Source organism: Dipodomys merriami, unplaced genomic scaffold (genome assembly GCF_024711535.1).
Source record: "Dipodomys merriami isolate MVZ:Mamm:240054 unplaced genomic scaffold, mDipMer1.0.p SCAF_3, whole genome shotgun sequence".
NCBI lineage: Eukaryota > Metazoa > Chordata > Mammalia > Rodentia > Heteromyidae > Dipodomys > Dipodomys merriami.
The window spans coordinates 31,975,931-31,988,631 of record NW_027204492.1 but is presented as its reverse complement, the minus strand read 5'-3'; the positions used below and the strand labels follow the sequence as shown (position 1 = coordinate 31,988,631).

At 37.0% G+C, this 12,701-nt stretch overlaps 1 protein-coding gene across 2 annotated transcripts in view; it reads right to left on the bottom strand.

The window, feature by feature from the left end:
- Il13ra2 (interleukin 13 receptor subunit alpha 2) overlaps positions 1 to 5,026 on the bottom strand; it is a 46,945-nt gene extending 41,919 nt beyond the window's left edge. The window contains exon 1 of one of the 2 annotated variants that reach the window (XM_070038970.1): positions 4,951 to 5,026. The gene's annotated coding sequence lies outside the window, so the exon portion shown is untranslated. The remainder of the gene's footprint in view (positions 1 to 4,950) is intronic. The other variant, XM_070038969.1, reaches the window with a different exon arrangement.
- Between the last annotated feature and the right edge of the window lie 7,675 nt (positions 5,027 to 12,701).

Below are 12,701 nucleotides of genomic sequence, written 5' to 3'. Positions count from 1 at the left end.
AACTAGCTTCCTCCTCTCAGGAAGGGGGAAATATAAATGAGTCTGGGAAGGGAGAACAGACAGGATGGGGGAGATTAATGGAAAAGATTACTCTAAACAGAAAACACTAGTCACTTAAAGGGACATGTTTAATTATAATCCCCTTGTACAAACTTATAAAGTTCAGAAAAATAAAACTAAATAATAAAAGAAACCTCAAATGTGTCCCAACACTTTCACTGGCTTTGCATTGTTCTACAGAATAGTTGATAATTATAATGACAGCTCATAATTCAATGTGCTCACAGTGTATCAGTGATTCTCTGAGCACTTCACTGTATTCACTCACTTAATCCTTTCTACAGCATGGGGTACAGACTGACGTCATCTCATTTTACTAATAAGGTAACCCGAGGCAGAGACAAACTGCATGATTATCTCCAAGCCTCATTAGCCAGCAAGTAATGGAGCCAAGATTCAAAGATGTCCTTTCAGATTTTGGACATTTAACCTCTATGTGGTTATAGTTCTTCATAAAATATCATAAACTTTACCATGGAAGTCAAGGCTTTCAGCTTTCTGGACCTTACTAACATATTTGAGTTCATTACTTACTTGTAAGTCTTGAAAAGGAGGATTTTGTTTTCTCCCTAAGACTTTGCCCATGCAGTTCCACTTAGAGCAATCCTGCTTCATCTGACCTCAACATTGACATTACTCCTAGCCATTGAGATTTCACTGAGGTACTTATAACTTTCTAGACATGTTAGCTTATTCAACCTGGATTATGTGTATATCCTCCATTCTGATGAATAAAATGTTAGGTAATGAAGTTCTGCAATGATTTTAGTAATTTTACTCACCACTTAGTAAAATAGACAACCAAAGCTGGACACCAACGACTTACACCTATAATCCTAGCTACTTAGAAGGCTGAGATCTGAGGATCATGGTGAGAAGCCAACCTGGCAGAAAAGACCATGACACTCTTATCTCAGATAAACTATTCAAAAATTCCAGAAGTAGCACTGTGGCATGATAGAGCTCCAGCCTTGAATGCAAAGATGCTCAGGGACAGGGCTCAGGCCCTGAGTTCAAGCACCAGTACCAGAAAAAAAATATTAAAAACCAAGTTTGTGACTGGGTGTGGTGCCACACCCCAGTAATATAAGCTACATGAGAGGTGGAGGTAGGAGGATAGTTATCCAAGGCTAGCTTAAGTTAAAGCATGAAACAATTTTAAAAAACAGACATGGCTGAAACAATAGGACTTTTACAGCAAGTCCTATACAAGAGGCCTTGAGTTCAGACCCCAGTACTGCATATCCACAAAAAGACAAGTATGAGAATTATTTTTTGATAAGCATTTGTGTTTTGCTCTAGGCTTCTTCCCCTTCATTTATTGTTCGTTATCCAACGAGATTCCTCCTCTCCTGTTTCCAGAAGTCCCACAACCCGAGTTCATGGGAGAAATTACGCTTAGGAATGTCAGTGAGGGTCTCAAGAGAACAGATCAAATTCCTTTTAGAGTACTGAGAACAGGGAAAGGGACATATACTTAAGTCAAAAATAATTCAAGGGTCTGGTAAGGGTTAGAGGTGTCAGGGAAAATAGAGAACAGCTCAGTATTAGATAGCAGTAGTTTGGGAAGGGAGATAATACTCAGAGGTATTTCTCTGTGTAGTCTGGTCCTTAGAAACAGGAGAGCAATCTCAGCAATGATCCAGTCTCATAAACATACCATAGGAGCAGCAGTAGCACATATGAAACAGCCATTTCATGTTGGGACGATGTGATGCTTCAGGAAGATGCATATCAGGAAGTTGATAGAAGATTAATGATCAATAAATAAAGGGATTACTTAATATTTTGGGTTGCCAATGCCTCTCTCTAATATTTGAATAATCTACTAGGTGCCTCAAGTATTAAACTGAAAAACCAAATCATAAAGAGTTGATAAAACTCAACATATAAAAGAAACAAAAGAATCATATAGTGCTTTATAAGTACATTAAAAACAATAGCAAGAAAAAAACACTTGTGTCCCTGTCTTTGGGTTCATTTCCCCAACTGTATAACCCCTGTATCTGATTCCGGTGCCCTGCATCTTGTATATATATTTTTATAATTTGGGGAAGGAAAGGGAAAAAACAAAATGCTTAAATAAGGATACAGGTTGACCCATTGTAACAATGAGATGTACAAGACACTATGTTGAAAATGAACTTTACAACTTCAGGGGAGAGAAGAGGAGTTGGGGAGGTTGGGAGGGAAGTAATGGTAGGGGAAAAACAAAGGAGGGGGTAACAATGCTTGAGAGGAAATGTACTCATTACCCTACTCATGTAACTGTAACCCCTCTGTACAGTATTTTTACAATAAAAGATATATGAAAAAACCACAACAGACCAAATATATATAATATATAAAATATATAATATATAATATATGTAATATATTATTATATATAATATATTACACCATTCATCTTCTATATATTTACAGAAGACACACACACACACACACACACACACACACATATATATATATATATATATATATATATATATATATATGACAAATGGAGTAATAATGAAAAGGAGTCCTTGAGAAAACAAGAGTATGCCATGATAGGATCTGAAACACATGTGCAGTAATTGAACTTGAACTGAGAGGGCTACTTCTTCCACTGAGACAGAACTAAAGAATTAATACCAATTAATATGTGGAAGGTCAGTAGCTGAATATTTCAAACACACCTTACAGATTTTTACTTTGTATGTGAAATAAATGACCAGGTGACCTTTGGAAATCAAGCAATAGTTGAGAAGATGGCTGAGATGAGACTTTGCAGGAAAGTGTGAGCCTAGTTTACATGATGATTTGGATTCAATCCCTATCAGTTAGGAGGAGGGGGGAAGAGGAGGGAAGGGGGAGGAGGAAGATGAGGAGGCTTGCCAAAATGTAAGAGTTAAAGGAAATCTAAATGAATGTAAGGACAAGTAGGTCAGTTCCAAATCATTCTCAAGCTCTCAGTTCAAGTGTTACCTGCTGAAGATAAATTGAGGTCCCTGTTGCTTTGAGAGTATGGACTATTTTCCCTTTAGAGACTTACTTTGATTCTAATCTTGTAGTTATTTGTGAAATGTTCTGATCAATTGCTGACCATAAACTCAATGAGGTCAGAGATCTTGCTCATTTTGTTCATCATGATATAATTTAACTTTTAATTTTCTATCCAAAATGTGAAGAACATTAATCACTCCCCCACAGGACCAGAATATGGATTTACCTGTATATAGCAGATGTTCAACACATTACAGTTATCATACTAAAGTCCTATGAATGTGCACTACTGCCTCTGTTTTACTCAAGAGACAAGTGAAGCTCCCAGACATTAAGTACTATGTACAAGTTCAAAGAGTAGAAAATGGCAGAACCAGAATTCAATATCAGGTCTGCCTCACTCAATTTATCTGAATACTTTTTGCTATTCTACATTGCTGCCTAAGGTATCAAGCAAAACAGAGTTCATACATGAACACCTCCCTGTCCTGACAAGTGCATTTGAAAGTTCTATCCTTAACCTTCCCACTGGCAAAAAATAAAGCTAAAATGAACAAGTAAGTGTTCTGCCTAATTAAATTAGACAACTAATTGAACTGGAGTTCAACCCCCAGTACTTCAAAAAAAAAAGAAAAAAATCCTTCCAATAGTTGTTGAACTTTTCCTCTGTTTTATCCTGTTGTTTAAGTAGTTCTTTCTAACAGTTACATTGCCCTTCATAACCCTAAGCAGAATCAGGACAGATCTAGAACCTGAGCCAATGAAGACTAGGATGTCTATTCCAAAGCAACAGAGCTATAATGAGGGAGCTCTAGAACTGGAAACCAGACCTTTGTTCCCTTAATTTATACTCTCAGCACTTAACAATAACGATGGTAACAACAGATCCAAGAAATTTACATGATGCTTCAATACTCTAAAACATTTAATAAAATTTCAGTCAAATCACTGATAAGTTCTTGACTTGGCTTTATGTATGTGATTGTATATTAAAATAAGAAGACTAATCTAGAAACATCCAAGAGCCTGCAATGGGTAAAAGTGATTGTGATCATTGTTTGTGTATGTACCAGTACTGGGCTTGAACTCTGTGTGCTGCCCCTTAGCTTTTTCACTGAAGTCTGGTGCTCTACTACTTGAAGTATGTGTCCAATTCTGGCTTCTTAGTTAATTACAGATAAGAGTCTCCTGAACTTTCCACCCTCAACTAGTTTTGAACCACAACCCTCAGATCTCATATTGCTGAATATCTATAATTACAGGTGAGTCATTGGCATTCATTGTGATTTTGGTATTTAAGTGTTATGTATTTTTCATAGGAAAACAGGCATCAAATGTATAAGATATTGGTATATTTCAGAGCAATGGTGGTGAAAATTGCAAATTTTATTTTAATAACTTTACAATATATGAAACAAAATCACACAGAGTATGTATTATAAAATATCAAATAAAGATAAATGATATCCATTTTAAAGGGACTTTACAGTTGCCTCTGGGTTTAGGAGAGAAAATTTGCACCAAACTGGATTATTATCATTTATAGAAAAAAAACACATAGAAAACAGTCTGAGAGAATGGTCAAACACAACTATCCTTACCATCTCCAAAGCACCAGGTGTTTATGAAGAATTATGATTATTATGGGAAGCAAAGGCCAATATAAAATAATGAATATTAAAATGATAGTAGTATCTATGCTGGTGGTCGAGTATCTATTAATTGTCTTCATGTAAAAAAGCAGTATGTCCCCCAATTACTTGTATGGCAAATCAACTGCTTTTGCCATGAAAAAGATTCATGAGCCCATTAAGCAAAGATAAAGACCGAAAGGCAAACAATTATTCAAATCAAATTCCCTCTCATTCCTAAACTTTCTCCCCCAAATTACAGTTCCAGACTTACTCTATGTGAATAGTGTGTCCACTTGTAATCCCAATGTTCTGCAATGTTCCTGAAGTCTGTCTTCACAAACAGCTTCTTAGCTTAATGGATTTTAAATGACCTTAAACTACAGCCTTTACTTTATGTAGGAGGAGCTCTGACTTAACTATGAAAACTACCAACTGTCATGAGAAAATTTGCATTCAAAGCAGGTCAGCTATTCAAGGTTAGATTTGAAATATAATCAGAGGAAATTACAAAGTTCATCTGATTAACTTTTCTTTCCCTTTTAATTAGCTTTTCTGAGTATGCCAATGTTACTTTTACTATGTGACTCACCATACCGAAAATAGAGCGCTAAATCCAAAAGTAAGTGTATGATTGCCAGATTGATATTTGTTCAGCATATACTACCTAAAGGCATCATTGTTTGAAGTTTCAAAGAGCTTTAAATATTAAGAGTCATAAATACACAAAGAATCTTGAAACTTGGATTCTGTTCCAGAGATGTGGCTCCTAGTCAGCGCTCTCTCATCCTGACTGGTTACTTTACCCTCTCTGGGACTCAAGTTTGCATGCAAACACACACACACACACACACACACACACACACACACACACACACACACACACAATAAGTGCTGAGAATATAGATGTACCTCATTGGTAGAAGATGTGATTAGCAATTGTGAGGTCCTGGGTTCAATTCTCACCACCACAGAATACATAAGTGAAAGGAAAAGAATATATCATTTGCTAAACAAAAATTTCCACTGAACTTTACTTAAGAAATGATCAGATTCTCATGTGTAAAATGAGTTAATAGAACTAGATAATAGCTAAGGTTCCTTCCTCTGGTTTCTGAAATCCTTGGTGTTATCATAAAAATTCAGTAAGTAGCATGTATACATTTATTTGTTCATTGAAAGTTTATAAAAGATCTTTCTTTACATAACTAAAAAGGATAGAAATTTCATCCATGAAGACATTAAAAGACTCAGGCCAACACTCAATTGTTCTTTATCCTTCACATTTCCACAATTTTTTTTCTGTCTCTCCTGTTTTCTCCACATCGAGGACGTACACAAAACCATAATAAACCATATGCTTTAGATGCTTTTCTAGAGTTAAAATGTCTGGAAGGGGAATAAATTTGGGTTGCATCCAGTCTCCCCAACACCTAGAATTCTAATGGATAAAGTTCATCTTCACTTTGGAATAGAGGCTCAGACTTGACTACCTCTCTCAAATTCTATACTTTACATTAAATATGTAAGGAAATAAAAGGCAACAAGTTTGAACCAAAAGAACAATGTATAGTCCTCTCCATTACTAACTTTATGCCTTACCCCAAAATGTTTTTCATATCCTCAGACGCCATTTCATACATTTTCATCACCATTGTTAATGCTTGTCCCTAGATTGAAGTTATGAAGGTGGGAAAATTGCTGAAATTTACTTAAGGAATTTTCTTTTTACATATCTGCTGACTTGGCTCTTTTGTAATCATTTTCTTGTCAGAAATTATCAGACCTACAAGAGGGATTTTAGCACCAGAATTTGCTGATGTGAAAAGTATAAAAAAAATGAGATGTTGTTTCAAAATTCTTCTTTTGTTTTCCTGAGATCACAATTTCAGCTAACTCCAGGAAGTTTTTTCTCCCGAATCTTCTGGAATTTACAAATATGTCACTATAAGAAACTTATCCTTGCATGCTACGGCTCCAGCTTTGTGCTAATCTGCTGTTCTGATATACTGCAACACTGAAGGAAGCAATCCAACAACACATTGGAAAACTACAGTGCTTTTAATCACCGATACAAGAACAATACATTAAAGTATATTATTAAAATACAGTTGGAAACAATAACAGCATGTTTCAGTTGGTTAAGCCCTTTAGATAGTCCCCTGTATCTTCACTGGACAGCTCAATTAGTCAAAGCTTAAGTAAGCTTTGCTTCTTGGTATGAAGAAAAATACACTCAAAAGGCAAGTCATTTTACTTTACTAAAAGTCCTAGTTGAATAGTTTCTAATAGCATTAACAAAGTATACTTTAGTGTTGGAATTTGTTAATGATATGGATAGACCTATGCCATATGCTCCAGATACAAAATATGCTAGAACTACTAGGTAAACGACTTAGAAGTAATTTTAAGTGGAGGAAAGGAAGAAGGCTGGGGAAACTGGGTGGGGTAGCTCTTTCATTGGCTGCAAGTTAGTCTAAAGCAAAATTGAGCAAGGAGGTCAACCCAAATTTGAGGCAGAACAGTCAGCGTCACCCAGGGAGCACAGAGTGAAGAAGTTCAACCAAGGTCATGTCTACCCAGCTGCCTACACTAACAAATACACCATTGACCAATTGTAGACACAGGTTTTTTTAAACAAAATTCTGCATTCAGGATAACTTTAAAACATTTGGGTAAACATTCACCTTCTAAGTTTCCAAGGCTTTTTTTTCTTAAAATTCATAACAATCCCAGAAAAACTGACTTGAAAAAGTGTACAGTAGAGTTTCACATTATAGAAAAGAGCATATACTAGAAAAAGCCTACACTGTGAGACAGAGAGCATCAGGCTGCCAGCTTTCATTCATTTTTTGATTGCAGTACTGGAGTTTGAATTAAAGATCGTAGTACTGGAGCTATGCCCCAGTTCTTTCAGCTTTAGTTCTTTTACAGAAAAAGTGTCATACTTTTTTGCTTGGACTGACCTCAGGCCATGATCTTCCTGCCTATGCTTCCCACAAAGCTCAGTACCAACAACTAGCTTGTTTGTTGAGATGGGTGTCTCACAAACTTTGGCTGATGCTGGCTTTGAACTGTAATCTTCCCTACATCCAGCTCCTGAGTCTTTGGGATTACAGATGTGTTCCATTACACTCAGCCACCAAATCCAATTTTTATTTTGCAAAAAACAATTTACAATCACTGAAGTTTTCACCAGATTATCACAGACTCAATAGCAGGAAACAAAATCTGGAATTCCCAGAAAAACCCCTAAATTGGGAAATACAGTTAACAACTTCAAGAACCAGTCCCCAGATGCTTGGCAGGGGGAAGAATTCATACCACACAGGCTTAAACAGAGATTGCACAGGTCATAAGTGATTCTTATTCCCACTTATTGAAAAGTTGTAGCACAATCATATGCCAAGCACTGTGCTACATGCCAAGGTACAAATATGAGTTAGATTCTGTCTTATATTGCTTACATGCTAATTAGAAGGAAAGAACCTAAAAAATACTAAATATTTATACAAAAAATGAGAAGAGTAAACTATAATAGAGGGAATAACTAACATCTAAGGGAGCTTAGAGGAGAAAATGGCTAAATGTACCTATGTTGTGGAAGGATAGGCGTCTTCAGTGGGATAGGGTTTCAGGTACCAGCCCTGCTATTGATAATATAAAGTTGTGAAATGGTAAAATATTTAAGCCATTTTCCAGTGGCTTGTGTCTGTAATCCTAGCTACTTCAGAGACTGAAACAGAGAGGATTGTGGTTCTAGGCCAGCCAGGCAGAAAAATACAAGAGACGCTTATTCAACACATATCTAGGACTGGTGGCATGTGATCGTTATGCTAGCTACATGGAAGGCTAAGATCAGAAGGATCAGGGTTCCAGGCTAACCTGGACAGAAAAAAAATCTGTGAGACACCTTAGCAATGGAAGAAAATGGATGCAGTGGCATACACTTGTCATCCCTGCTATGAGGGGTAGCTTAAATGGGAGGGTCGTAGTCTGGACATGGCAGGGAAGGCAACAAGACCCCATCTTTAAAAGTAACCAGTGCAGCCTGGGCTCTGGTGGCTCACACCTGTCTGTAATCCTAGCTACTCAAGAGGCTGAGATCTGAGGATCATGGTTCAAAGCCAGCCCAGGCAGCAAAATCCATGAGACTTTAATAAACCACCAGAAAACCGGAAGTGGCACTTTGGCTCAAGTGGTAGAGCACTCACCTTGAGCTGAAGAGCTGAGGGACAGTGCGTAGGCACAGAGTTCAAGCCCCAAGACCTACAAAAAAAGTAACCAGTGCAAAAACTGGTTAAATATGTGACTCAATGTTAGAGGGCCTGCCTAGCAAGCATGAAGTCTTGAGCTCAAGCTTCTGCACACATAAAAAATATCTTTTAACATCTGTTCCTTACAAAGAGTACCCTAAAGTTGGAATTGGCAGAGCAATACTACTGCTTTCTTTTAGCCATAATGATCCCTTTTAACCATGCCTGAGTATATGCCAGTTAGATCATTCTTGGAGGATGTGGCTGCTAGTCACACCAAAAAGCCTGGAGGTTGCAAATGTCAGCCCCACCTCTGGCCTTCAGGGAGAGAAAAGGGCTAGAGATTGAATTAATCCACCCTGGCCCACATCAGAGAGAGAAAAGGGCTAGAGATTGTGCTAATCAACAGTGGCCCACATCAAGAAGTTTCCAAGTGAACCCCAAATGAGAGACACTTAGACGCATCAGTATATAAAGATTTTTCCAGATACAACTCCAAAAGCATGGGCAACAAAAGCAAAAAGAAGAGCTCAGTGGAAGAGTGCCTGCCTGATGAGCTCAAGGCCCTGAGTTCGGTCCTCAGCTCTAGAAAAAAAAAAGCAAAAAGAGACAAATGTTACATCAAACTAAAAATTTACAAAAATGTAAATATGTACATTTATTTATCAACATTTTTTCATATATATTTTATTGTAAAAATACTGTACAGAGGGGTTACATTTACAAGAGTAGGGTAATGAGTACATTTCCTATGGAACATTATTACCTCCTCCTTTTTTTCCCCCTACCATCCCTTCCCTCCGCACCTCCCCAACTCCTTCCTACCCCCCCCCGAAATCGTAAAGTTCGTTTTCAACATAGTGTCTTGTACATCTCATTGTAAAGTTCGTTTTCAACATAGTGTCTTGTACATCTCACTGTTACAATGGGTCAGCCTGTATCCTTATTTAAGCATTTTGTTATATCCCTTCCCCTCCCCAAATTAGAAAAATGTATATACAAGATGCATGACATTGGAATCAGACACAGTGAAAACGGGTTATAACGTGGGGAAAGAACAGACAAAAGAAGCAAAAGAATCATATAGTGCATTATAAGTACATTAAAAACAATAACAAGAAAGAAAAACCACTTGTATCCCTGTCCTGGGGTTCATTTCACTTCACATCAGAAAGAATGACATAGCCCATTTGTTAGGAAATAGAAAGACTTGGAAAAAATATATACTAAATGAAGTAAGCCAGGCCCAAAGAAACATAGGTCCCATGGTTTCCCCTATTTGCAATAACCAGTTCATTTGTAGGATAAGCAGAAAAGGTCAAACGCTATGTACATATGCCCATATAAGATGATAAGTGAAATATCAACATTCTTGAAATAGAAACGACACAAGAGTTGGTTCAGACAGCTGTGGGTAGAACATGAGAAGGCACTGAGATCAAGGCACCTGTTTGGAAAGAGTGTGACAAATCCATACCTCTGCCCAATAATGGCCCTCCCTATGCAAATTTATTATTTTATAATAAACTAGTAGTTGTAAGTAAAGTGTTTCCCTAAGTTCTAAAAAATTATCAAATCTTGCAAAGGATGTGGGGATGGAAAGTTTGAAATGACAACAAACTGGTCAGAAGAACTGGGATTTGAAAGAAGAGCAGGTTTTTGGATAGAGCCCTTAAGCTCCAGGACTCTCCCTAAGGATTAGGGGGAAAAGAACCACACTGAATTGTTGAATACCCAGTTGTTGTCAGAGCAGAGAAAATGTGATTCAGAGAATTTTTTGGTGTCAGAAAACATGCCAGACAAGTCAGCCTTCATTATAAGATTACTTGGCCAGTTATATAGCCCACACTTTTATAAAGGCTCATGATTTTTAGGAAGGAATAAAGAAAAATTTTCTATGAGTTTAAAATAGCAGAGACTAATAGTTGTTGAGTATACATTCTCCTGTTTTTCTTCTTAATAGTACAAACTTGTAAGATCTAGCTATATGCAAAGCCTGACAGCTAGAGTCTGCTTCTCCCAACTACATTGTAGTTCAATGTGAAGATATGATTACAATTTAGACCACTATATTTAAGAAGTAATATATGCAATCTCTGGATGGTGTTTTAACAAGAAAAACATTTGTCTTCCTAATCAGCAGATGTGATAGTTGTAGCCATGTTTGCCCACATAATCAGGGTCAGCATACCAGAAAATAGCAAAGACACAAAGTAGACACCACTGGGCTTTGGTGACCCACAGTAGTGCTGTCTGTCCACCTTTTGGTCTCTTGCTTAAACCTTCACATTTTGAAATCTCTTTATTATAGCTGCTGACCTTGTATTCTAACTACTATAGAAACATATCTTCATTCAAGCATTAATTTAAACTACTTAATATGTTACTCTTCATAAGGGTATTTATTTGGATATGTGGTCCCAAAATCAAACAATGCACAAAATCTAAAAGGAAAAAACTCTTAATGCTATTTTTTTTGTCGGTCATGGGGCCTGAACTCTGGACCTGGGCATTGTCCCTCAGCTCTTCAGCTCAAGGCTAAAGCCCTACCACTTGAGCCACACACCACTTCTCGTTTTTTCTGCTTATGTGGTGCTGAGGAATCAAACCCAGGGCCCCATGTATGCTAAGGAAACACTCTACCACTGAGCCACCTTCCCAGCCCTCTTAATGCTATTTTAAACCTAGTAATAGGCCAGGGTGGGTTTTTTATTGTTTGGAGGAGTTTTGCTTTGTTTTATATTATTTGGTGATACTGGAGTTTGAATGTAGGTCCTTGTGCTTATTAAGATGGTTCTCTACCACTTGAGCTATGCCCCTAACCAGGGGGTAGAACATTTTTGTCCTTTGCTTTGAGCACCCTTTTTAAAACCTAGCATGGAAGTAATTGCCTATTTTCTCACACCTTTACATTGGACCTGGACTAAGTATTTAGATGTCTCTTACCTTAGTATGCAATTTTCTTGAGGGCAAGAATGGCACCTCACTTGTTTCTATAAATCCAGTTCCTAGAATATAGCAGATGTTTAATAAGTGCTTGTTGAATTCAACTATACTTATATTTGTTGAATAAACTATTTTAAAAATTCTTATGCATAATATTAATTCTAACAATGCAGATAACTATATGACAAGGAAAGTGATGACAGAATATACTTGTATCACTGATTTAAAGTGCATGTCAGGAAATATGTCCAATAATTTCTGTCCTCATATGGCTATAATAGTCCGTCATCAACAGGACATACAATCTAAGACCTCTGATGAATGCCTAAGTAAAGCAAATATAAACTATTTTTACCTATACTCATTTTCTTATGATAACATTTAATTGATGTTACACACAGTAAGAAGTTAAATACAACTGAAAATGAAATAATTATAATAATATACTATGGTAAGGGTTATGTAATGTAATCTTCTCTACCTCTAAATATTTTTTGTGTTAATAACAGGATTTGAACTCAGGGCCTCATACTTGCTAGGCAAGCCTTCTACCTCTTGAGTCAGGTCCCTGCTCCTTTTTTGCTTTGTTATTTTTTGAATAGCTAACCTCAGACTATGATCCTACTACTTACACCTCCCAGAAGCTAGGAGGTAATCCTCCCAATATCTACCTCCATGAAGCTGAGATTACAAGTGTGTATCACCACACCTAGCCTTCAAAATATCTTGTTGCACCATTCTTCACCTTGACTTGATGGTGGGTTACTAGAAGCATGGAAAGCCACATCTCAGATAAAGGAAAGAATACTGTATTGACATTTCC